Source organism: Ovis aries, chromosome 13 (genome assembly GCF_016772045.2).
Source record: "Ovis aries strain OAR_USU_Benz2616 breed Rambouillet chromosome 13, ARS-UI_Ramb_v3.0, whole genome shotgun sequence".
NCBI lineage: Eukaryota > Metazoa > Chordata > Mammalia > Artiodactyla > Bovidae > Ovis > Ovis aries.
Window position 1 is genome coordinate 52,691,750 of NC_056066.1, and position 23,351 is coordinate 52,715,100.

Here is a 23,351-nt window from a genome sequence, read left to right on the forward strand (position 1 = left end):
ACTTATATGCAGAGTACATCATGTGAAATGCAGGTCTGGATGAAGCACAAGCTGGAGTTAAGATTGCCGGGAGAAACATCAATAACCTCAGATAAGCAGATGACACCATCCTTGTGGCAGAAAGCGAAGAACTAAAGAGCCTCTTGATGAAGGTGAAAGGGGAGATGAAAAAGCTGGCTGAAAGCTCAACATTCAAAAAATGAAGATCATGGCATCCGATCCCATCACTTCATGGGAAATAGATGGGGAAACAGTGGAAACTGTCAAACTTTATATTTTGGGGCTCCAAAATCACTGCAGATGGTGATTGCAGCCATGAAATTAAAGATGCTTACTCCTTGGAAGGAAAGTTATGACCAACCCAGACAGCATTTTAAAAAGCAGAGATAATACTTTGCCAACAAATGTCCATCTAATCAAGGCTATGGTTTTTCCAGTGGTCATGTATGGATGTGAGAGTTGGACTATGAAGAAAGCTGAGCTCCAAAGAATTGATGCTTTTGAACTGTGGTGTTGGAGAAGACTCTTGAGAGTCCCTTGGACTGCAAGGAGATCCCAGTCCATCCTAAAGGAGATCAGTGCTGGGTGTTCATTGGAGGGACTGATGCTGAAGCTGAAACTCTAATACTTTGGCCACTTCATGTGAAGAGTTGACTCATTGGAAAAGACTCTGATGCTGGGAGGGATTGGGGGCAGGAGGAGAAGGGGATGACAGAGGATGAGATGGCTGGATGGCATCACTGACTCGACAGACATGATTTTGAGTGAACTCTGGGAGTTGGTGATGAACAGGGAGGCCTGGCGCGCTGTGATTCATGGGGTCGCAAAGAGTCGGACATGACTGAGTGACTGAACTGAACTGAACTGAAAATCAGTGTAGATGGTGACTGCAGCCATGAAATTAAAAGACTCTTGCTCCTTGGAAGAAAAGCTCTGACAAACCTAGACAGCATATTAAAAAGCAGAGACATTACTTTGCCAACAAATGTCCATCTAGTCAAAGCTTTGGTTTTTCCAGTAGTCATGTACGAATGTGAGACTTGGACCATAAAGAAAGCTGAGGGCTGAAGAACTGATGCTTTTGAACTGTGGTGTTGAGAAGACTGTTGAGAGTCCCTTGGACTGCAAAGAGATCCAACCAGTCCATCCTAAAGGAGATCAGCCCTGGGTGTTCATTGGAAGGACTGATGTTGAAGCTGAAACTCCAAAACTTTGGCCACCTGATGCAAAGAACCGACTCATTGGAAAAGACCCTGATGCTGGGAAAGATTGAAGGCAGGAGGAGAACGGGACAACAGAGGATGAGATGGTTGGCTGCTATCACTGACTCGATGGACATGAGTTTGAGCAAGCTCCGGGAGAAGGTGAAGGACAGGGAAGACTGGCATGCTGCAGTCCGTGGGGCTGCAAAGAGTCAGCCACGATTGAGAGACTGAACTGAACTGAGAGCTTTATATATGCGAAATAAAATACTGCCTCTGTATCAGAAAACAAAGAATGTTGCAGCCATTGAGACATCACATTACAGCTGCCCAAGTGGTGAGCCCTGAGGGAACTCAGAATGGAGACAAACAGGGGCTGCCCACTGCCACGCCAGTCTGGCGTGGCCACCCCTAGTGGTGCACCCAGAGGAAACTCAGGATGACAGCCCCAGACAGCTGAGATGAAAGTGAAAGTCGCTCAGTCATGTCCGACTCTTTGCGACCCCACGGACAATACAGTCCATGGAATTCTCCAGGCCAGAATACTGGAGTAAGTAGCCTTTCCCTTCTCCAGGGGATCTTCTCAACCCGGGGGCTGAACCCAGGTCTCCCACTTTGCAGGCAGATTCTTTACCAGCTAAGCCACGAGGGATACTGGAGTGGGTAGCCTAACCCTTCTCCAGGGGATCTTTCTGACCCAGGAATCAACCCAGGGTCTCCTGAATTGCAGGCGGATTCTTTACCAACTGAGGTGTCAGGGAAGAGCTGAGGTGTGTGTCAGAGGAGTGATTTCAGCGAGCCCAGGCTCTTGTATCTACTCATACATAAAAAAGCACTACATCCCTTAACTTGAGATGTCTGTTTTTCTCTTATTAAACAGTAATTCTTTGATGTTCCTGCTACCTGGTCTTTTGTTGAAAAAACTTCTGTATCTCCCAACTCCTCACCTAGCCTCTCCGGAACAGTTTTCTCACTGTTATCTGAGATGCTGGGTCCTGGGCTTAAGTCTTCAGAAAGTCTGCCAAATAAAATATAACTCTCATCTTTTAGGTTGTGTATTTTTTCAATCCATGTTATATAGAAAATCACTCTTTTGAATGACTTAAAAAAAAAAGTCTGGTTGTTTTTATGTCTAGTTCCTTTTACTCAGCATGGTACTAGGAGATTCATCCATGTTATTGTGTGTATTGAATTCATTCGTTTTTGTTGCTGAGTAGAACCCCATTGCATGGATATATCAAAATTTGCTTATCTGTAAGTTGATAATGTTGATGGGGATTTGGGTTATTTCCAGTTTGTGGCTATTACAAATAAAACGTTTATGAACATTCACTTATGTCTGTCTTCGTACAGACATGTATTTCTTCTTCTCTTGGGTAAATATCCAGGAGTGGAATAGCTTAATCTTATAGGAGGTTTATGTTTAATTCTTAAGTAACTATCAAAAGCATTTCCAAGGAGGTGATACCATTTTCCGTTCCTTTCAGCAGTGTATACGACTTCCAGTTCCTCCGCATACCCACCGAGATGGCTATGGTCAGGCTTTAATTTTAGCCACTGTGTTAGATGTGTAGTGATTATCTCATTGGACTTTTATTAATGACAAGTGATGTTGTGTATCTTTTCATGTGCTATTTGTCACTTATTTTCTCTTGTTAAATGTCTTTTCAAATCTCTGGCCAATTTTTTATTAGACTGTTCGCTTTCTTATTGTTCAGTTTTGAGAGTTCTTGAAATATTCCAGATACCAGTCCTTTATTAAATATATGCTTTGTAAAAATTTTCTCCCCAGTCTGTTTTGTCTTCTTTCTCTTGTGTCTCTTAAAATGCAGAAGTTTTATCTTTTGATATAGTTCAATTCATCCATTTGGTCTTTTATGAATTGCACTTTTGGAGGCATTTTTTTTTTAATTGGAGGATAATTGCTTTACAATATTGTGTTGGCTCTTGCCGTACAATAACCCAAATCAGCCATAAATATACTTATACCCCTCCCTCTTGAGCCTCCCTCCGACCCCTCCATTCCACCCCTCTAGGTCATCGCAGCACGCAGGCTGAGCTCCCTGCGTCATACAGCAACTTTCCACTAGCTTTCTATTTTACACATGGCAGTGTGTAGGTTTCAATGCTACTTTCCCAGTTCATCTCACTCTCTACTTTCCCCTCTGGGTCCGTATGTCCATGGACTTGTAGCAGTCGGCCGCAGCAGCCACCCCCAGTCTCTATTCCTGCCCTGCAAATAGGTTCATCAGTACCATTTTTCTAGATTCTGTATATAGTTGGTGGCATGTCTTTTAAGAGATATTTCCCTAGCCTACCGTAGATCACAAAGATATTCCCGTTTTCTACCAGAATTTTTATCATTTCATATTTCACCTTTAAGGTTATGATTTATTTCGAGTTAAACTTTGTGCATAGTGTGAGGAATACATTGAAGTTTTTTTTAAATTTGTTTTTGGTGTTTATCCAGTTCTTCCAGCACCGTTTGTTTAAAAGGCTATCCTTTCTCCATGGCACTGACTTCATAACTTTGTCAGAAATCAGTTGTTCAAATATGTGTGGGTCTATGTTTGGACTCTATTCTGTTAATGCTTATCTACATGTCTATTTTTTTGCCAGTACCATACTGTTCTGATTACTGCAGCTTCATAATAATTCTTGAAATCACAGTGTTAGCCTTCTAACTTTGTTTTTTGTCAACTCTCTTTAGACCATTTTATGTCTTTCCATATGAATTTTAAAATCAGCTTCTCAGTTTCTATAGAAAATTCTGCTGGGATTTTTATTGGAATTGCCTTGAATCTATAAATCAATGTAGGGCAAATTGCCATCTTAATATTGAGTGCTTGACCCATGTACCAACCAATTCAGTTGAGTCTCTTTATTCCCAGTAGTTATTGTCTATACAATCTCCATGAACACTAAATTGGTGAATCTGAGCCATTGCTCCCAGGGGAAATACAGGGTTAGGTCCTGTGAGTGTCTAATCACATTTTTGTCAACTGATCAATAAGTAAACTTGCTGTATGTGTGTTTCTGTTAAAAGATGTCTTTTGTCATATCTTCTGATGATTTATTAACAATGAATTCACAGCCAGCATTATAACTCAGGCCTGAATGAAGTTTATCTGACATAACAAGTTTTTGCAAAAAGGCACCTCCCAGACTTCTTACACAGAAAAGCACCAGACAGCCTTTCCCCACTACGCTTGGGGGATTATTTTAAAATTACCAACAAAAAGTACAAATGGGAAAACATAGCTTCATATAGGCTGTGAAAAGGACAGTTGCTGAGGGTCTGCAACAAGAAGGCAGAGCGTCACCTTGTTGACCTCAGCTGGGAACATGCGTGTCATGCAGTCCTGGGCAGCCTGCAAATCTGCAGCAGCACTGGCCCCACTGACGTGGAGTCACAAATGAACTTACAGAGCATGCGAATCCGCAAATGTAGAATCTACACATACAGAAAAGCAGCCTATATCTCTCCACTTGTAGATCTTCTTTCATTTCTTTCGGCAATGTTTTCTAGAGTTCACTGTACAAGTCTTTCTTGTCATTCATATTTTTTGATGATGCTGTAGATGGCATACTTTTCTATTTCAATTTTCAATTATTCATTGCTAGTATACAGAAATGCAATTGATTGTTGTATATTGACCTTGTATCCTGGAACTTTGCTAAACTCAATTTTAGATTCCATTGGATTTTCTATATACATGTCACATGCTAATTAAGAGTTTTACTTCTTTCTAATCTTATGCCTTTTTTTTTTTTTTTAAGTCTTAAAGAACCTCTTTGCACTGACTAAAAACTCCAGCACAGTGTTGAATGGTAAGAGTGGATATCTTTTCTTGTTCTGATCTTAGGGGGAAAGCATTCTGTCCTTTACCATTAAGAATGATGTTAGTGGTAGTTTTTTCATAAATTCCCAAGGAAGGACAAATTTGGATGGTGTTTAGACAGTGCTGGAAAAGGTGTAGTTCAGTCACCAGAGAGCAGAGAAGTTTGATGGTTTAGCCAGCTGGAGCTGGTCTGAAATTCCTGGGCAAGTCATAGGCATCGCTCCAGAGTGGATACACGTGGGGGAAGGGAAAAGTCAAGTTGCTGGGTCGGGTCTGACTCTTTGTGACCCCACGGCCTATACAGTCCATGGAATTCTCCAGGCCAGAATACTGGAGTGCGTAGCCTTTCACTCCTCCAGGGGATCGTCCCAACTCAGGAATCGAACCCAGGTCTCTGTATTGCAGGCAGATTCTTTACCAGCTGAGCCACCAGGGAAGCCCAAGAAGACTGGAGTGGGTAAAAGCCTATCCCTTCTCCAGCAGATCTTCCTGACCCAGGATTTGAATGGGGTGGACATCAGGCCTTTAGCCAACAGTATCATGGGCCATGGGAGACTGGGCACCAGCAGGGCAGATGGCCTTCAGACCACCTGGGCTGTACATAGGCTTGTGGAGGGGCCACTACTGGGTCTGTAAAATCCAGGCCAGAGGCAAATGTGCACAGACCATGAAGGGGCCGTGGTTTCAAGAGGGCTCTGGACAGGTTATCGATGGGCCGAGGCTGCAGTCACATGCGGACCACGTTCTGTGCCCTCGGCTGGAGTTGGAATTCACCTCCTGCCCTGAGCTGGGAATGGCAGGAAGATTTTTCCTCCTGCCATGTCCCTGCAGAGTCTTCTACTGAGAGCTTAAATTCATGGTAACCTTAAAAGAGGAGTACTTAAAGGAATTCTGTTGCTTACCATAGAGCACATACTGAAGGAACATTTAGAACCGAGAGGCAATTGATTAATACCTGACAAAGGTGGTCAGAGCTCACTGTTTTAACCACTCCCCGAAGCTGGCTGGGGAGGGTGTGTGATGGTCTCAAGAATAGGGTTGGGTGGAGAGAAATGGTCATAGAAACTGCCCTGGGAATTGAGTCTGGAGTCCTGAGAAAAGGAAACTGGCAAGGCTCTGAGGTGAAGGCAACTAGCTCTGCTCCACAGCGTCCACGGCTGATCACCATTTGTCCTCAGATTACTGCTTATCTGATAACCTAGGAAAACAGAGGATTACTTTTGTGTTGGAATTGGGTGACCTTGTCCCCTGGGTCCTGTCCACAGGCCTGACTGCCTGCCCAGAACTATGAGACACAGACGTGGACAGGCTGCATCCCACCTGGGTCTGGGGCCAACCCTAAGTCTCTTAGCCCCTTGGATCCATCCTGCCTGGACCAAAGTTCTCAGAATATGTGCTCTGTGCACCCCTCCCCTGACCCCACACCTCTGCCGAGCCACCGTCAGGACGGTCAGTGTGGTGCACAGTTGGAGGCACAGGAACATCCCTGTGATGGGGGAATCAGGTTGAGATGGATTTCATCTTTGAATCTGCAGTGCCCAGCAGAGTGGCTGTTCAATGAATGATCTGATCTAGGCAGCAGGAAGAAAGCTAAGCAGGTGTTGAGGCGCTTCACGACCCACTCAAGAGATCCCAGTGCTTCTTATTCAGTGTTCAAAGCGCTTTATTTGTATTAATTCATTGAACTCTCAGAATAATCTTGCAATGGTGTTTATTATATTCTCTAACTTAAAGGTGACGACAATGGAGCTCAGAGAGGTTAAGTAAGTTGCCCAGGATCACACAGGAAGTGGCAGACCTGGGACTCTACCCAGAAAGTGTATTTCAGACCCCATTCTTAATTATCATAAAATACTGCCTCTTCAGCCATTTCTTCTCTATCCTCAGTCGCAGAATAGCAGTGGATACGTAACTATTGACTAAATACCCAGCACTGGTAGTTCCCCTGATTACACCACACAGGTGGCCACTCTCCCAGCTCTGAATAAGGTGCCCTGTATCTCTTCTGGCTGATTTGTTTTTTCTTTTCTTTTTGAGCCCAGATCTGCAGCACTGTTATTAATAATGATAATGTGTGTGTGTGTTTGTGTGTGTGTTAGTCGCTCAGTCGGTCTGACTCTTTGCAACCCCATGGACTGTAACCCACCAGGCTCCCCTGTCTGTGGAATTCTCCAGGTAAGAATACTGGAGTGGGTTGCCATTTCCTTCTCCAGAAGATCTTCCCCATCCTGGGACTGAACCCATGTCTCTTATGTCTCCTGCACTGCAGGTGAATTCTTTACCATCTGAGCCACCAGGGAAGCCCAATAATGATAATACCTTACCTTTATTAGATGAGCCAGAGGCATCCTCAGTACTTGCCTACCCAGGACCCAGTATTCCCTCAACCTTAGTGACAGGTCCACTGCCTGCCTCTTGTCCCAGCCTCCTTGGCAGCAGATGTGGCCCTGTGCTAAGTTGCCAAGTCAGTGAGATGTAAGTCGTGACGTGGGACTTCAGGGAAGCCTCCAGAGAAGGAAGGGCGAGCTCTTTTCCTCCCTCCCTCTTTGCTATCTCTTGGGATGAGGAGACAATGCCTGAAGCTCCAGCCAGCTTCCTGGACTGGAAAGTGACCTTAAAGATGAACCTGACTGGGAAGCTACTTGTGGAAGGTGTTGCAGCAGGAAGTCAATAGGAGATGGGAACCCTAATGACTTCATATCATCAGCACCATAGCCCTGGACTGTACATCCCCCGTTGTTTGTTTCAGCTGCCTGGGGTCTCCTGTTTAGGCAGCCATACTGAAACCTCTGAGACACAGGTGCAGCTGTCACCTCCAGTTACACATGGGGAAATTGAGTCCTTAAGGAGGCAGAGCCAGCTGGTTTGAACTAGCCGGTCTCATGGCAGGGCCTGTGTGCGGCCCCAAGAACTACAGGTGCCTCCCAGCAGAATGCTAAATGCTCATCAAACTGGGTAAACACTAGCTGGAGGGCGGCAGGGCTTTGCCAACATGGGGAGCAGGAATTTGAGGGCTTTGGCAGTGGCTTTGGTCTGCTGGAGGGGGGTGGGGGGAACTGTTCTCTGTGTTCTCACCACATTTGAGTTGTCTGAGCTGGGGGCCTGCAGCATTTTGGCAGGGTACCCAGACCATGGTTATTAAATTCCTCATATTCTGATCTGCCCTCAAGGAACCAGTACACCAAGCAGAAGCAATTATTGGAGTCTTTTGCAAGAGGGAAGTGATTCTGGCCCCATGTGAAACAGGATGGGATGGCTAAAGTCCCTGGACAGGGAATTAGGATCTAAGAGCTGCAAAGATACTCTTGTTTAGCATCTCTCAAAGTGGGCTTCAAAGCATTTTCCCAGAACACTGGTGTCAGGAGATGTTATCGGCATTCGATGTGGAAGCACTGATGATCTGCGAAGCTTGAGAAACAGGACTTCTCAGAGCCTTTACGGTGCATTAGGACATGGAGGGGAGCATTGCTTACTGGCATTTGAACTTTGAGCCCCCTCCCTTTTTTTTGAGAAGTACCTTAGAGGATGTTTCTCCTCTTTAAAAAATATTATCAATATATATTATTTATGGCTAATTTACTGCATGCCAGGCACTATACTACGGAGTATACATGCACTATCATTAATCCTCAGAAAAATCTATGAAGTGGGTAATGATACTATTGCCATTTTACAGATGAGAAAACAGAGGCTCAGAGAATGATACATCATGGTCACAAGACTGTCAGCACTAAAGTGATTATCCTAATGTTTCTGTTTGGCCCCAGAATCCACCATACAATTCAACCCAGAGAGGAGAGAATTGGCCACATCCTGCTGCTGGCAAGAGGCCACGCTGGATGTGGGTGCAGGTTTCTGGACTCCTGTTCCAATTGTATTTCATACTTTTCTAGATTCGAGAACATATGTTCATCGCCCTGCACTCTCCTTTTCTCCTCCACACCCAGAGCTGCAGCCAACAGACCAGCTAGCGATGAAGCAGAGCCTCTGGGCCTGGTTCTCCCCCATCACCCTACATGACCTCTCACTCACCCTTGCGGACATAACACGTGACCCAGGGACACAAGTCTGAGCTGGACCCATCAGTTCCAGGCCATGCAGTCTGCCGCATGTCCAGCTGTAGACTGCTCTGGATATGCGGTTTTACATTTTTAAATAGTTGAAGAAAAATAATATTTTGTGACACTGTAGTGGAAATCATGTGAAATCCAAATTTCAGTGTCCATGACCAAAGTCTGACTGATTCAGAGGCACACTCACCTGATTACATACTGTGTGTGGCTGCTTGTGCAGGAAGATGGTGAAGCTGAGTGGCAGTGATAGGGCCCAGGGCCTGCAAAGCCTAAAGTATTTACCTCTTGGCCTTTGACAGAAAAAGCTTAAGATTAAATTAGTATCATCATCCACAACAGGTGATTCCTTCTCAAATAGCCTTTTTTCCCCCTACTTCTCAGGCCCTGGTGGGAATGGGTAGACTGTGACCAAACCTCAGGAGACAGGAGTTGCAGGCCAAGCCACAAGGGTGGCCAGGCTCAGGAGCCTTGGTTCATGTGCCGGGGCCTGCTGTACCCTGCAGGCCCCTGAGCAGGTTCCTCCCATGGGGCCATGTTCCTGCAGGTACAATGTGCCCTCATCCATCTACTTCACAAACATGTGCATGCTAAGTTGCTTCTGTCATGTCCCACTCTTTCTGACCCCATGGACTGTGTAGCCCACCAGGCTCCTCTGTCTATGGGTTCTCCAGGCAAGAATACTGGAGTGAGTTGCCATGCCCTCCTCCAGGGGATCTTCCTGACCCAGGGTTCGAACTTACGTCTCTTATGTCTCTTGCGTTGGGGTTACCACTAGTGCCACTTGGGAAGCCTAATAAACATGTAGTGAACACCAACTATGGGCCGTGTTGGGTCCTGTTTAATGTATTTATATACATTCACACACACGCTTGTAATATTATACATGTGTGTAACACATAAAACTTTCTGCTAGTGGTTAAGTTCTATAAGGAAAAAGCAAGCAGGTTAAAGGGCTTGAGATAGTGATGGGGTTTTTCTTTAGATAAGGGGACCAGGAGAGCTCTCTCAAGGGCATGAGCAGAGACCTAACTAGAGCAATGAAGCGATGCCTTCCAGGCAGCAGGAATAGCAAGTTAAAGGCCTTGAAATGGAAATGTCCTGTGTGTGCTTCTAGGAGAGCAGTGAGGCTGAGATGGCTAGACAGGAGAGCCTGAGGGGTGCTGGTAGCAAAAGGGTCTAGGGAGGATGATGGAGAAGGGCCTGACAGGCCAAGGAGAGGGTCTGGGTGATCTCATGAGTGCAGTGGGAGCTCAGAGGGTTTATGCCATGGCCTATTTTGATGATTTAAAGGGAAATCTGCCGTGCAAAGGCTGGATCAAGCAGTGGGTCTCAATGCCACAATCTCTCCTTTGGGTCCTCAGGGTGGGATATGATGCACAGACCTCCTGGGTAGCAGGAAGATGCTGCAACTCTCCAAGATGAAAGGCTAACAAAGGCTGGGTGCTCTGCCCGCTGCAGCCTGTCAGGGCACTGCGGGCTGGGGACTGCAGTGTGGCCTGGAGAGACCTGTGGGCTTGGGTCAGACCACAGGTTGGACCAAGTGTGGCATCAGGCCTTACCTCGTCCAGCATGTCTCCACCACAGCCACTCCATAGCCCCAGAATGTCCATCTGTCTCAGGCCAGGCATGCCACGACGCACCTGTCTTTTCTGAGTCCTTCCTCCCCTGGATGTGAGGCTCCTGGCCCACAGGCCCCACTTGGTTCACAAGCAACAAGCTGGTGGCTGGAGCATCTATTTACCGAATGACTGAGCCAGAGGCTGGAGCTGGAGGGACATGTGGAAGCAAGACGGAAGGGGGTGGGCGGCGCGGGCGTGGACGTGCGGCCTCCTTCATGGGTGAAGGGCACCCAGATCCACCCCTCCAGAGACCCCATGTCCTAGCAGTGTGCCCAGGTTCAGCACTCACACCCACACCCGACACAGTGAGCCTCTCAAAGCTCCTCCACTTTGATCCTAGTTCTAATGAACCCACAGTGCCTGGGAGACGGGTGGAGAAAGAAATGCTCTGGAGTGACCACCATGAAAACTTTCAGGCTTGCCAACTCTCACATGAAGGGGATGTTTACTACTTTGCAGATGACAAAGTCAAGTCAGAAAGGTGATCTGCCTCAGGGTCAAGGAGCCAACAAACAGCAGAGCCAGTTAGTGTTCTCTGAACTCTGGCCCCCATGCCTGCTGGAGCAGTGACTGGATAGGAATCTAAAGTAGCTATTCACTATTCTCCCTTGTCCGCCATTAGCGGTATAGGGGTGTAGACATCTCTGAACACCCAAGATGACTGCAAAATAGACAGTAACAAGCGTGGGAAAGGAAGTGGAGAAAGTGAAACCCTCTGATATCACTGGTGGGAATGTAAAATGGGCCACCTTCTTTTTTAAAAAATTGATTTAGTGTTGTGTTAGCATATCCTTTTGGAGACGTTAGGCAGATCCTCAAAAACCATGCTGTTACCATTGGATGCAGTCTACCGCCAGATGTCTATGTGCCCGAGTATTAAAAACACAGGTCCATGTAAAAAACTTGTACACGAATCTTCATTGTATCATTATGTGTAATAGCCAAGATACTGGAAACAATCCAAACGTCAACCAATTGGTGAGTGGATAGATAAAATCTAAAATGTGGTATTTCCATACAATGGAATACTATGGAGCAATAAAGAGGAAGGAAACCCCGGTATATGCAAATAACAGGGATGAGCCTTGAAAACATTATGAAGTGAAACAAGCCAGACACAAGAGGCCACCTAATAGTGATCCCATTTATATGGAATATCCAGAGAGGCAAATCCACGGACACAAAGGCAGATTGGTGGTTGCCTAGGGCTGGAGGGTGTGTGTGTGTGTGGTGGTGGGGGGGGGGGGGGGGGGGGCAGTGTGAGGAGTGTGCTTGTAAAGGATGACAGCAGGTGGGTATGGGTTTCTTCTTATACTAAAAACCACAGCCCATGTACCCTTCAAAAGGGTGAATTATCTCAGTTATTTAAAACAAAAACAAAAACAGAACGCTTGAGGGTTCTTCTTCAAGCTCCAGGGTAAGCACAGAAGTGTCCTTTGCTAGAAGCTTCATCCCCAGCAGCTGCTGGACATCAAGGCTTGGGCCTGGAATGCAGCCCGCTCACTTTCAGATTAGGCGGGGAGCCTGGGTCTTATCTCTTCCTCTAAACCCACATTCCAGAGTCCTGACTCTGTCCTGCAGCTCTGTGACTCCTGGGCTTACCAGATCTCCTCAGGAAAAGTCTCAGTCATGGGTCCCATGTCAAACACCAATTCTTTCCAGATTTTTAAGCTTTACAGACACTGCAGTACCAGGAGTCAGGGTCCGGAGTTCAACAGACTCCCAGAGAATCCCAACTCTGTCTCTTTGGGAAAAGGAAACTATAGAACCATTTTTTGAGAGCCTTCTAAATGCCAGGCCCAGGACTATGTTCTTACGGAGCCCTCAGCTGCTCTGAAGGTAGTTTATCACCACTGTCACTGAAGAGGAAGGGACACGCAGCCCGGCTGACACCTGTCCCAGCCAACACGTGGCATGTGGCTTTTCTTGTTCACCAAGCATTCAGCCCGCAGCCTGGATTTCTCTGGGCTTTAGTTTTCTCAACAGAGGGGCACACACACCATGCTGGTAACCAAGCACCTGACTTTTAATGCCAGTCCTCACTCTTTGTGGAACGGCTCTTTGCGCCAGGCAGAAGGCGATGGGCTGTATGCTCATTCTTCCCTTCCCCAGAACTGCCAAGGCCAACCAATGCTCTCCACATAGGGGTGCTACCCTCACAGGGCTGTTCTGCCCTGCTCCTCCGAGTGGCCAGCTCCCAGGTGAGCTTTCCAAGAAAGTCCTCTTCCCCTTGTAGCCAGGGTTGGGAGACTCCTCTCATTCCTAGGGGCAGAACTTGCGGAATCACAGAGCTGGGGCTCCAAGGAAGGGCCTCTTGATGTCTGGGCAACTGGCAAAGCCTCGGACCCCTGGGGAGAGAACAGCAAGCCTGGTGTGGCTTCTGGGCCCAAGTGTGGAGTGGGAGGAGGACCACTCAAGGCCACCAGGCATTTTCTCACCAAGCAGCCGAGCATCCTTTTCTCTTGCCGCTCACCCACCAGGACCCACACAAGCTCCTCTGCACAGGAGATGACAAAACCACAAAGCACGCCTTTTCAAATCACATATGGCTTCTTTGACCCCATCAAATAACTTTATTCACACAAACGTCCCTTAATTTACAAAGCCTCAGTCATTCATACACATTAGGGGGATCCACAGTGTTCAAGGAACTTAAATATAATGTATCATACCAACCCAAGTAAACCAAGTACAAAAAATATTCATATATAAAGTTGTTCACACGTAGGTCCTAGATTACCAGCTTCTGTGCAAAAAAAAAAAAAAAAAAAAAGAAAACAAAGAAAATAGATTAACTAGTCTTTGAAACTAACCTTGTGCCTGGGTTAAAACCTCCCTTGCACCCAAGCTGGCCCCACATGAATGTAAATCACTCCAACATCCTCCCTGCTCTGATGGAAAGAGGCACCTGGAGAACAAAGGCTTCTTTAAAATATCCCTAAATGGACTCCCTTCCTCCTGAAGGCTCTCAGGGAAAAAGATGCAGGGGTCTCCTTCCTGTTTACCTCCCAACCTTAGGGACTCCGGGAGCCACTGGCAGTGGACTCAGCCCTCGACTATGCGTGCTGACATTAGCCAACCTCATGACACATCCTGTTGCTCCACTTCCAATGCCTTCTCTCCAGATGGCTTGGCCATTGAAGCCTGGCAGGGCAGGATAGGAAATGGCCCACGCTGTCCCTAAGGCTGCGCTTCAGCCCCAAGCCAGGGGTCTGGAGCCTGGAGCCACACAACTCAGCTCTTCTCAGGTCACCAGATCTTGGAGACTCCAGCAGCTGGGCCCCCTGCCCAGGCCCAGGATGGGGAAGGGCAAGAACCTAAAAACCCCACTGAGAGGCACAGCCCAGACAGGCAGGGAGAGGTCGGCACAGAGGAGCAAAGGTGGGCGTGCACTTGGTGGGCAGGTCTGGGAGCCTGGGCAGCAGGAGCAGAGAGTTAGGGGGTGGAGGCCTGATCCTACCTCTCCAAGCTTCCTGAGGATAACCTGAGGCTGAAACCCAGATATCCATCCAAGTTAGAGCTGTCTTCTAAACAGGTAAACAGCAACAGCAGAAAGAGAAAGATTCCCACAATGTCTGCTCTTTTCCTTTTTTTAGAAAAGGACTCAAGCGGAAAAAAAAAAAAAAATCTTATTGCTCCAAACACTGGTTTTCTAGGAGATAACTGATATGTTAAAGAGAGATCTTGGAGGAAGGGAATGAGAGGCGGGGAATGAAGGCTGTGAGGAAGGTGGCAAGTGGTCTTAGCACCGCAGGGTCAGGGGCAGAGGGGTTGTGGGGCCTGTGCCCCGGCCCGGCCCCCTGCCTTCATTCGCTCTGGGGTCACCATGGGCAGTGCCACAAAGGAGGCCAGGAGCCGTACAGAGAGTCAAATCTCCACCCAGCAACGGGCACATTTCTCCTCCAGCTGTAAACAGGTTATTTCTTAAGTAAACATTGAATACACTCCCTCAGAAAAACAACCATGGGGGCACGAATCACAGCGGGTTAGGGGAAAGAATTCCGCTTTTGACCCAGTGCCTCTGGATGAGAGGAGGCTAAGGTCCGTGGCCTTAGTCCCCGTGCCCAGGAGGGGGTCAGATGGAGCTGGCCTTGAAGGCCTAGAAGAAAGAGACACGCATCCTCCTGGCTGGAGGGAAGAGGCGGGGACCCGCTGGGGAGGAGGGCAGGGCGCACACCCGTCTGCAGCACAGCTCTGCCCTTGGCGAAGCTGCTAGTGGTGCCCTGTGGTGGGTGGGGGACACATGGCTGGCTACAGCTTTGAGGAAGGGACGGGGAGGTCGCGGGGAAGCCATCCTCCCATGTGGCTATCTGTGTGTGGGAGTGAGTTTAAGGGACAGATGGACACGGATAGGGAGACAGAAGCCATGTACTAAGCCAGACGGCCTGGCGGAGAGGGCAATGGAATAAGGCACTATGATCTGTCTTGTCGATTCCTCTCACTGAGGGAGAATGACGCTCAGATCCTCCCTCCAAAGACTCTCCTTTCCACCAATCCCAGGAGAATAACTGACTGTTATTTTAAGGACTGGAGATTTCTACAACTTGCACAGGACTAATAAATTGGTGGTGCTGAGATGATGTGCCCCAGGGCAGCTGCCAAACCCGAGACCCAGGTGAAAAGGCAGGAAGAGACACGTGGCTGACCCCAGTGAAAAGAGATGCAGAGTGGCGGAGGGACGGGCAGCTACCCAGGGAGAGCCAGCCTTGACTTCGGGCTGCCTTCCACTGGCTGCTGGGTGCCCGAGGCAGATGAAGTGGAGAGCGGGGGAGGGGGAAAGACAGGCACTTGGGGCTAACAAGCTGGGCCTCAGGAGCTAGGGAAGGAGGTCCTGCCACCAAGCGAGGATGGGCTGGGAGTCCTGCAAGACAAAGGTACGTGGACACTGCTACCTGACCGAGGCCACCCACCTCACCCAAAAGGAATGGCCACCTGGGACCTTACTCAGAGCTAAGACACCTGGGGAGGGCAGAAGGGAAAGATAAGCAAAAGGTAAATATCCGGTTAGACTTGAACCCTCACTAGGATTTCAGAGTGTGGGCTATGGCCAGGGAGAGGTGGGGGTGCCGAGTCTAGGGACTGCTTCCCCATGTGCTCGTGGACAGACAGCTGCCCCCAAGGGAGGGCAGGGAGGTGGGGCGGAGAAGGGGCACTGACTGCAATTAGGGGATGCGCTCTTCCAGCTGCAGCTCAGCATATCCCCAGGGGAGTGAGGGGCCTGGTCACCACCTGCCTCCTTGCCGGATCCTGCGAACCACAGCCAGCCAGCCATCTGCCCAGGAGGAGGAAGCAGCCTTGAGAAAAGGCGGAAAGAATGTGAGCAAACATACTGCTGAGTTTGCAGATCTGGGCTGATGCTGTGCTGGTCTCTTCCAAACGCCCAGGGTGGAAGGACTGTGGCTCTGGGGGGAAGCCCCCCTTGGTCACATACCAACTTAAAACGCCCTCCAACATCTCCACCTATCCATTCTACGCTGGTTTAGAGAAAACAACAACAAAGATAAACACAAAAGAAGAATTCCTTTTCCCTTCCTCGCCTTGCTGTTCTGGGGTGAGAAGCCTGTGGAGCAGCTGAAGGGGCTTCTGGGTACGGGGCAAGAGGAACAGCTCTCCTCCTGGCAAGGGGAGAGGACACGCCTCTTCAAAAGACATGCCTCTTCCAAAGCCTCTTCAAGAGGGAGGCTGCGAGAGCGTCGACGGAGAGCAGAAGATAGGCTAGAGACAGACACTGGAGGTGGGGTTGGAAGTCACGGCCACCAAGCCCACAGACACCTGATGGCTGTGGTCCACCCACTCAGCCAGGTCCATCCTTTCCCATCAGACACATTTACACGGAGGGCGGGCACCTAACAGGAAGTCTCTGCGGGGAGGGAGACGACGCTCGGTATTGTCACCATATACGACAGCATGGGCCTGGCTCACAGGGCACCCGCTGCACTGTGAGGAGGTAACAGCCAGTTTAGGACACCCTGTTCTTACGGCAATGCTCACAACTGGGTCGCAGGGGGCTCTGACACCCTGGGCATCTGGCGGCCACATCAGGGTAGATGATGATCCTGGAGGCAGGAGGTGGTAGGTGCTGACTTCAGAGGAGTGACAGATGCCCGCTGAAGACCCTGCTGTATCCTAGGCAGAGGTTTGGCACGACATTTTTTCCCAGGGAATCATCGTCTGGGAGGAAGATCACTGACAGAAAGGTAGGCTTGTAGAGCTGGGGTGGGCTGGCAGCTCAGTTACCGGGGAGTAAGCAATGGTCACCTTCTGGCCCTCCCCCGTCAGAACCCCCTGGTTATGAAGGGCAGTAGTAAGTCCTGGTGTGACTCTGGATTTCCAACCGCTTAAAGAAGACAAACTCCAAAGAGGGATCTTCTTTCTTGAGTTCTCCTGGCCAAGCTCGGGTCTTCCCCTCCTAGGTGGTTCTTAGCCTCTGATCATCTCCAAGGCCCAAGGGCCAACCAGGAGCAGCCCACCAGGGGGTCCAGCAGTTCCTGGACCTGGTGGGGAGGCGGCACAGAGGCCTCCTTCTGTCCTTATGCCCCCTGATCCAGGAGAGGTCCCCAAATTCTCCACGGAGGGGTAGGCCTTCTCTGGGGAAGTGAGGTGTTATAAGCAGAACTAAGAGATGGGTAAAAGAAATAAGACAGGGAAAATAAAGGACAAAAACAAAATACCTCCCTAACCCCTTATAAAAATTAAAAGTGAAATTTATACATATGCTTTGTCCATATTGAGTTTCTTTAAAGAAAGTGGTGCCTGTCCACAGCATAACTTCCTGCTCTTCTGAAGTCTTAATCGTTTAAATTAAAAAAAAAAGGGGGGGGGGACAAAAAAATAAAGCAAAAGTAAGAGGAGGGGGAAAACCCAAATGAAAGCTTCACATTGCTGGAGACCCGGCTGTCAGGAGATCACCAACCGGCCAAGCCACCACCTGTGCCCTCTGCTGAATTCTGTGCGAGACACGATGAGACTGTGGGTCCCGAGGGTCAACCTGAAAGACAGAAGGCAGGGAGAGTGGACGTGGGTCAGTAGGTGTGGGTGCCCTCCAAGCTCCAGATGCCTCCCTAGGTGCCAACACCCAACCCAGATGAATTCAGGAGCTGTGCAGGGGCGGGGTGCAGGAGTTGGTTTCACTCTCGGGAGTGAATCCAGCCGCACTACAGCCACCAGGTCCCGGACACACTACCCCCACCTTTCCAGATCAGCTGTGATGCAGGCTAAGCATCACACGTCGGGTCGCCTCACTGCCTGAGGGGCAGGCTCCGGCTGGAAATCCACATGTGAGGCCCTGGCTACAAATTTGAGTCCCTCTCTCCTGGCTTCCACACCCTGTCCAGAGAAGATGAACAGCATCCTAGTCATCTGTCCCCGAACCGTGGCAGCCAAGATCCCTCATCCCCCCCACCCCCTCCTTCCCTCTGTGACTAATCAGGCTGCCCTGAACATTCACAGCAACCCTCTCATCCCATTTCAGAGACAAGAAAAGTGAGGCTCAGGGCTCTGAGAACCTGCACTAGGCTACCCGCCTGGGTCATAAGGAAGGCCAGAGTCCCACAGGCAGCGGCAGTGTTCGTCTCCCAGCCACCCGCTAGGCCCTATGCTCAGGACACTGCAGTGCTTAGGAAGGAGGCTGGAGCCAGAACTGCAGCCCAGTCCACAGGCTCTGCCACTTGACTGTGAGCAAATCTGAGTCGTCTGGTTCTTTGGTCTGGTCACTGTACCACATCACAGGTTATTACAAGATCCAAATAAACTAATACATGGAAAGCTTACAACAGTGCCTAGCCGTACTATTACTAGCTAGCTGGGAATGGCAAGACCAGTGGCCTATGCTTCAGGAACCTGTTCTAGGGGAGGCCTAGAATACAACAACCTGCAGAGACTATCTCTGGGCGATCCCCACCCTGCCCAGTGCTACTTTCCCAGTCTGAGCCTGAAAAGAGCTAAGCATAGCCTAAGCCTGGCAGGCGGGCCACCCAGGTCAGTAGCGTTCCGTGGCAACCCATGGTCTCATCAGTTTTAAGTGCCCATTTGAACGACCGAATCAGACCAGCCTTACCCAGGGTGCTTGACTCCTCCACTGGCTTCAAGGCTCCATGAGCTGCTGCAGTCTGACAACACGACGTGCCATCCCAGCCCCACCACCTCCCCCCATTACCTGACATCTGTACACTCAGAGCACACTGTAATCCTCAGGTCCCGGGGAGATGCCTGGCTAGTCCTCACTGGAGGCGGCAGGATATGGTGATATTGGACAATTTACTTCTCCAGGTCGGCCTTCCTTTCCTCTTCTGTGAAATGGGGGCTCTTTTTGAGGTTTGAGTGGAGTAACGACTGTGAAGTACCTGGCCTATGGCAGGACCCGACTCCTTGACGAGCCCATCCTCTCCCGGCCATTTGCCCCCAACCAGAAATTACGAATGTGTCAGGCTTAAGAGGCCATGGCCCTCGGCCACTGAACCATCCTTACTGCCTCCAGCCAGGCGAACCACGGCAAGGACACGCATGCCACTGGAAGAGTATGACAAAGCCTTCTAGAAAGCAATTTGGCGACGTTTTCAGAGCTTCAAATGTATTTAGACCCTATAATTCCACTTCTGGAAATCAAGTTTAACTGAATATACTAAATATGAAAAAGCCTTTATGAATAAAGATGTCCACAGAAGCAGTATTTAAATTGAAGCAATAACCGCAAATCCAAAAATGAGAGATTGAAGCAAACGATCCATCTATGCAATGACACATTACAGAGGAAATGAGAAAACTGTGTGGCATTCTAAACAAAGCGTGGCAGAAGCATTTCCATGGGTTAAGTGGGAAGAAAAAGGCTATGAAGTTCTATAATGCACAGTGTGATCACAGCTACGTAAAAGACAAAAACCTCCAAGGATAAGAAATCTGGCAAGAAAACACATCAAAATACACCGAAACGCACTTGTCATGGGTGGATTTTCCTCTTCCTCCTCTCTCCCTCTGTATTTTTGGTACTGAGTACACATCACACTGTCACACTGTACTTTTTAGTGGGAAAAAACCATGTCCTTGGATGAATAAGAAAGATCCCTGGGAAAGGTCCCTAGAGTAGTGAGGGATCCCAGAGCCCAGACCCAGGCTCTTCTCTGAGCTCCTCCACACACCGTGGATGGTGGAGAACCTTCCACACCTGCAGATGAGAGACCAGACTGTGGGACACAGGGGAGGCGTGACCTGGGGTCCCTGTGTGGAGTCAAGTGAGAATGGATGATAAAGGCGCTGGAGAAGTATCTGATCTCGGAAGGAGACGCTGGGACCTCTCCGCCCCAGCCTTCTTTTCTGCTGCTTCTGTTGCTTTGCCTATTAATCCCCCTCAACAAACCTCCACTGGTGGGTCTTGTACGCCAGTTTTTGACTTGGAAAAACACAGTCATCGCGAGCACATCCTGGGATGGTCCTGCAGCCATCCCCAGTTCTAGCTCCACTCAGCAGGCCGAGTGCCTTCTCCCTGCTGCTGCCAGTAGGTGAAGCAGAGCAACCAGAGATGGGGGAGGGAAGGCTTGGGGGGACCTTCACCATCTAAGACATTGAGCCCTTGTGAGATACAAGAAAGGCCTGCGAAGCGGTATGGTCATGCTGACATAATCTTTGGAATCAATGATGTCCTTTTCAACACTGCTTTCCTCCCTCCCCTGGCTGGACCCAAGCTGAGGACAACCTCAAACGGATGACCGTCAGTCACAACAGGAAGGTAGCCTACAGCAGCTGAAAAGCAGTGCCGGCAGGGAAATTCAGAAGCCAGAAGTCTCTTTTACATAAGAAACTAGCAGAACACAGTGTGCCTGAAGAAGGTCAAACCATGTGCCCAGCACTTTGTGAGAGTGCTGGAGACACCGGCATGACTGCTGTAACCACTGGGTCCCTTGCCAGGACACGGCTGACATTTCCACAGGCTCCTCCATGCTCCCTCCAGCTTTGGCACTGGCCCTCCTGGTAGGACACCTCAGGACAATCCACAGGTCCGCCTGCTTCTGCCCAGTGGGCAGGGACAAGAAAAATACGACCCTTTCTTCCAGAGAGAATGCTGGCTTTGCATTCTTCTCCATCTCCCATGAGAGAAGGTGTACCTTCCCCAGGGAGCCCATGGCTGCAACCTCCCTGGAAGAGAGCAGGGGTCGGGTTCCCTACAGCCTGGAGTGGGAAGGGCTCAGACCACATGGGTTGAGGTAAAGCAGCAGCAGGCCCTCCCAGAACAGGAATGGTTTGGCCCCAGCCAGGAGCAGCCCAGAGGTGGGCCCTCGGCATTCCTCCTAGCAGGTGCCACACCTCCGCTCCGAGTGCCTGGTTCTCGGCATCAGTCACGGCTTGCCTTGGCCGTTTCAGCTGGAACACTGACTTCTGACCATAGTAGAGCCCTCCAAGTAGGCGAAGCCATCCCTCTGAGCACAGTGGAAACTGGTGACGTGGCTGGCCTGCAGGTGAGGTGCCAATGGCAGTGCACTCCTGTCTCCCACCTGCCTGATGAGCTCACCTGTGAGGAGTTAACAAGGCTACAGACCCAGAGATGGAGCCACCTGCCCCACAGCAGAGCAGCAGGACCAGCCCTCAGCCCCTCTTCTCCAGCCTCATAGCCCAGAGCCTTTCTGCTACGAGCCTCCTTTTAGCGCTTCCCAAGCTGGCTCCATCAGTGGCTCTAACAGTCTATATTTGAGATGTCTCCTGGGGGTAAGGGGCCCAGGAAGGTGATGGCAAATTCTTCCCTTTTTTATGTTAGCTCTAGAACTAAGTTCCCCCAGCACATCCGACTTCCTTATTTCTCTATAATGATCGTAACAGCAATCACTTGGTCAGCACTGATTATGTACCAGGCATGTTCTATGACATATAAATGTAGGCCACTTTCATAGGTAACAACTTAGTAAGGCTGTCAACCCTCTTACACTGCTTCCCACTCACTGGACACACATGTTTTACATCTATTGCCTCTTCTCACTCAACCACCATACTACGTGGGAGCTGTTGTGGCCCCAGTTTCAGAGACAGGGAAATGAAAGTTCAGAGAGAAGACCTGCATGGCTAATAAGTGGCGGAGAAAAGGGTTGAACCTAGGTCTGTCTCACTCCAAAGCTCCTGCTTTTTATTACATGTGGAATCCCTCCCTAGAGAGACAAGAAGAGCTTAAGTAGAGTTTAAAAGCCATTTAATCCCTTCACCTATAAACAGATTCACTCAGAAAAGGCTTGTGGAAGGCTTGGCTGAAGTACCTCTGCATGGGTCTGAGGTCCAGAGCACAAAGGGGATGTGGTGCCAGCCAGGCAGCGAGCAGCCTTCTGGCAGGCTTCTCTGCCAGCCAAGCAGTTGTCTGGTCTGTCCAAGGAAGCTGAGGAACCAAACTGCTCCCATTAAGGCCATCAGCAGGCTGGAGAACAAAAGCTGGGTAAAGAAGAGATGGGAGCAGGCAGCCATGGGGCTGGGGACAGAACGGGCTCACACAGCCAATGCCCGCCCCTAGTCCTCAGCTCACAGACTGGGAACAGCCGGGTAAACAGACGATTACCCTTTATCCTAAAAGGTATGGCCTTCCTACTTTGGTCAAAATGTCACTTCTTTGATGAAACGATAATGAAAAGTAAGTGGGAGTGGTTAAAAAAGTTGTCTTCCATCTCCTACCTCCACTTCTCAGCTTTTAAACTCTACTCTCCTTCAGAACATCTAAGTCTGGCAATCAGAGGATTGAAAACTATCTGGGAGCCACAGCTACACTTTCACTCGGCACTTTCACCTTAGTCACTTACATTATCCAAATCTTTTTTTCCCTCCTAACAAACGGGGAAGCTATTTGCCCTCTGGGGTCAGCTGTGAGGGGTGAGTGGGGCATGCCCCCAGCAGTGGGGCATGGAGGAAGCTCTCTACCTTATATCTTTCTCTCTATAACTCATCTGGAGTCAAAGCTTAATTTGGGAACTTTCTATGTTTTCAAAACGGAGATTTAAGAATAAGGGCAGGCAGGGTGGTGGTTGAGGGGGTGGGGGCTAGCTTTCCATGGCCACGCCTTTGCCCCAAGGGCAGCCAGATGGTGGCAAAGGTATCCTCAGCACCCTTCAACCTGCTCACGCCTAAAGGTGGATTTTTGAAGTCCAGGGACCTAGAAATCTGAAACACAAAAGTCCTTGCTCTGGGCTGCTAAGGTGAGCAGGGAACACTGAGCCACAGTCCTCACAATACTCTACAGACACATCTATCCATGAAAAAGGCTCTCCCTACAGATTTTAGTCTCAAGAGGTTACATACCAAGTTGTAAAAGGTGAAATGGTTGGTGAAGGGTGGTTGTTGTTCAGTTGCTCAGTTGTGTCCAACTCTTTGCGACCCCATGGACAGCAGCACGCCAGGCTTCCCTGTCCTCCGCCATTCCCAGAGTTTGATCAAACTCATGTCCATCGAGTCGGTGAGGCCACCCAACCATCTCATCCTCTGTCATCCCCTTCTCCTCCTGCCTTTAATCTTCCCCAGCATCAGGGTCTTTTCCAATGTGTTAGCTCTTCCATTAGGTAGCCAAAGTGTTGGAGCTTCAGCTTCAGCATCAGTCCTTGCAATGAATATTGAGTTGATTTCCTCTAGGGTTGACTGGTTTGATCTTCTTTCTGG

General features: G+C 49.2%; 1 protein-coding gene across 1 annotated transcript in view; it reads right to left on the reverse strand.

Moving 5' to 3' along the window:
* Positions 1-17,793: 17,793 nt before the first annotated feature.
* The window catches only part of STK35 (serine/threonine kinase 35), a 37,185-nt gene continuing 31,627 nt past the window's right edge, over positions 17,794-23,351 (reverse strand). Inside the window, exon 4 of the mRNA XM_042229825.2 lies at positions 17,794-19,024. The gene's annotated coding sequence lies outside the window, so the exon portion shown is untranslated. The remainder of the gene's footprint in view (positions 19,025-23,351) is intronic.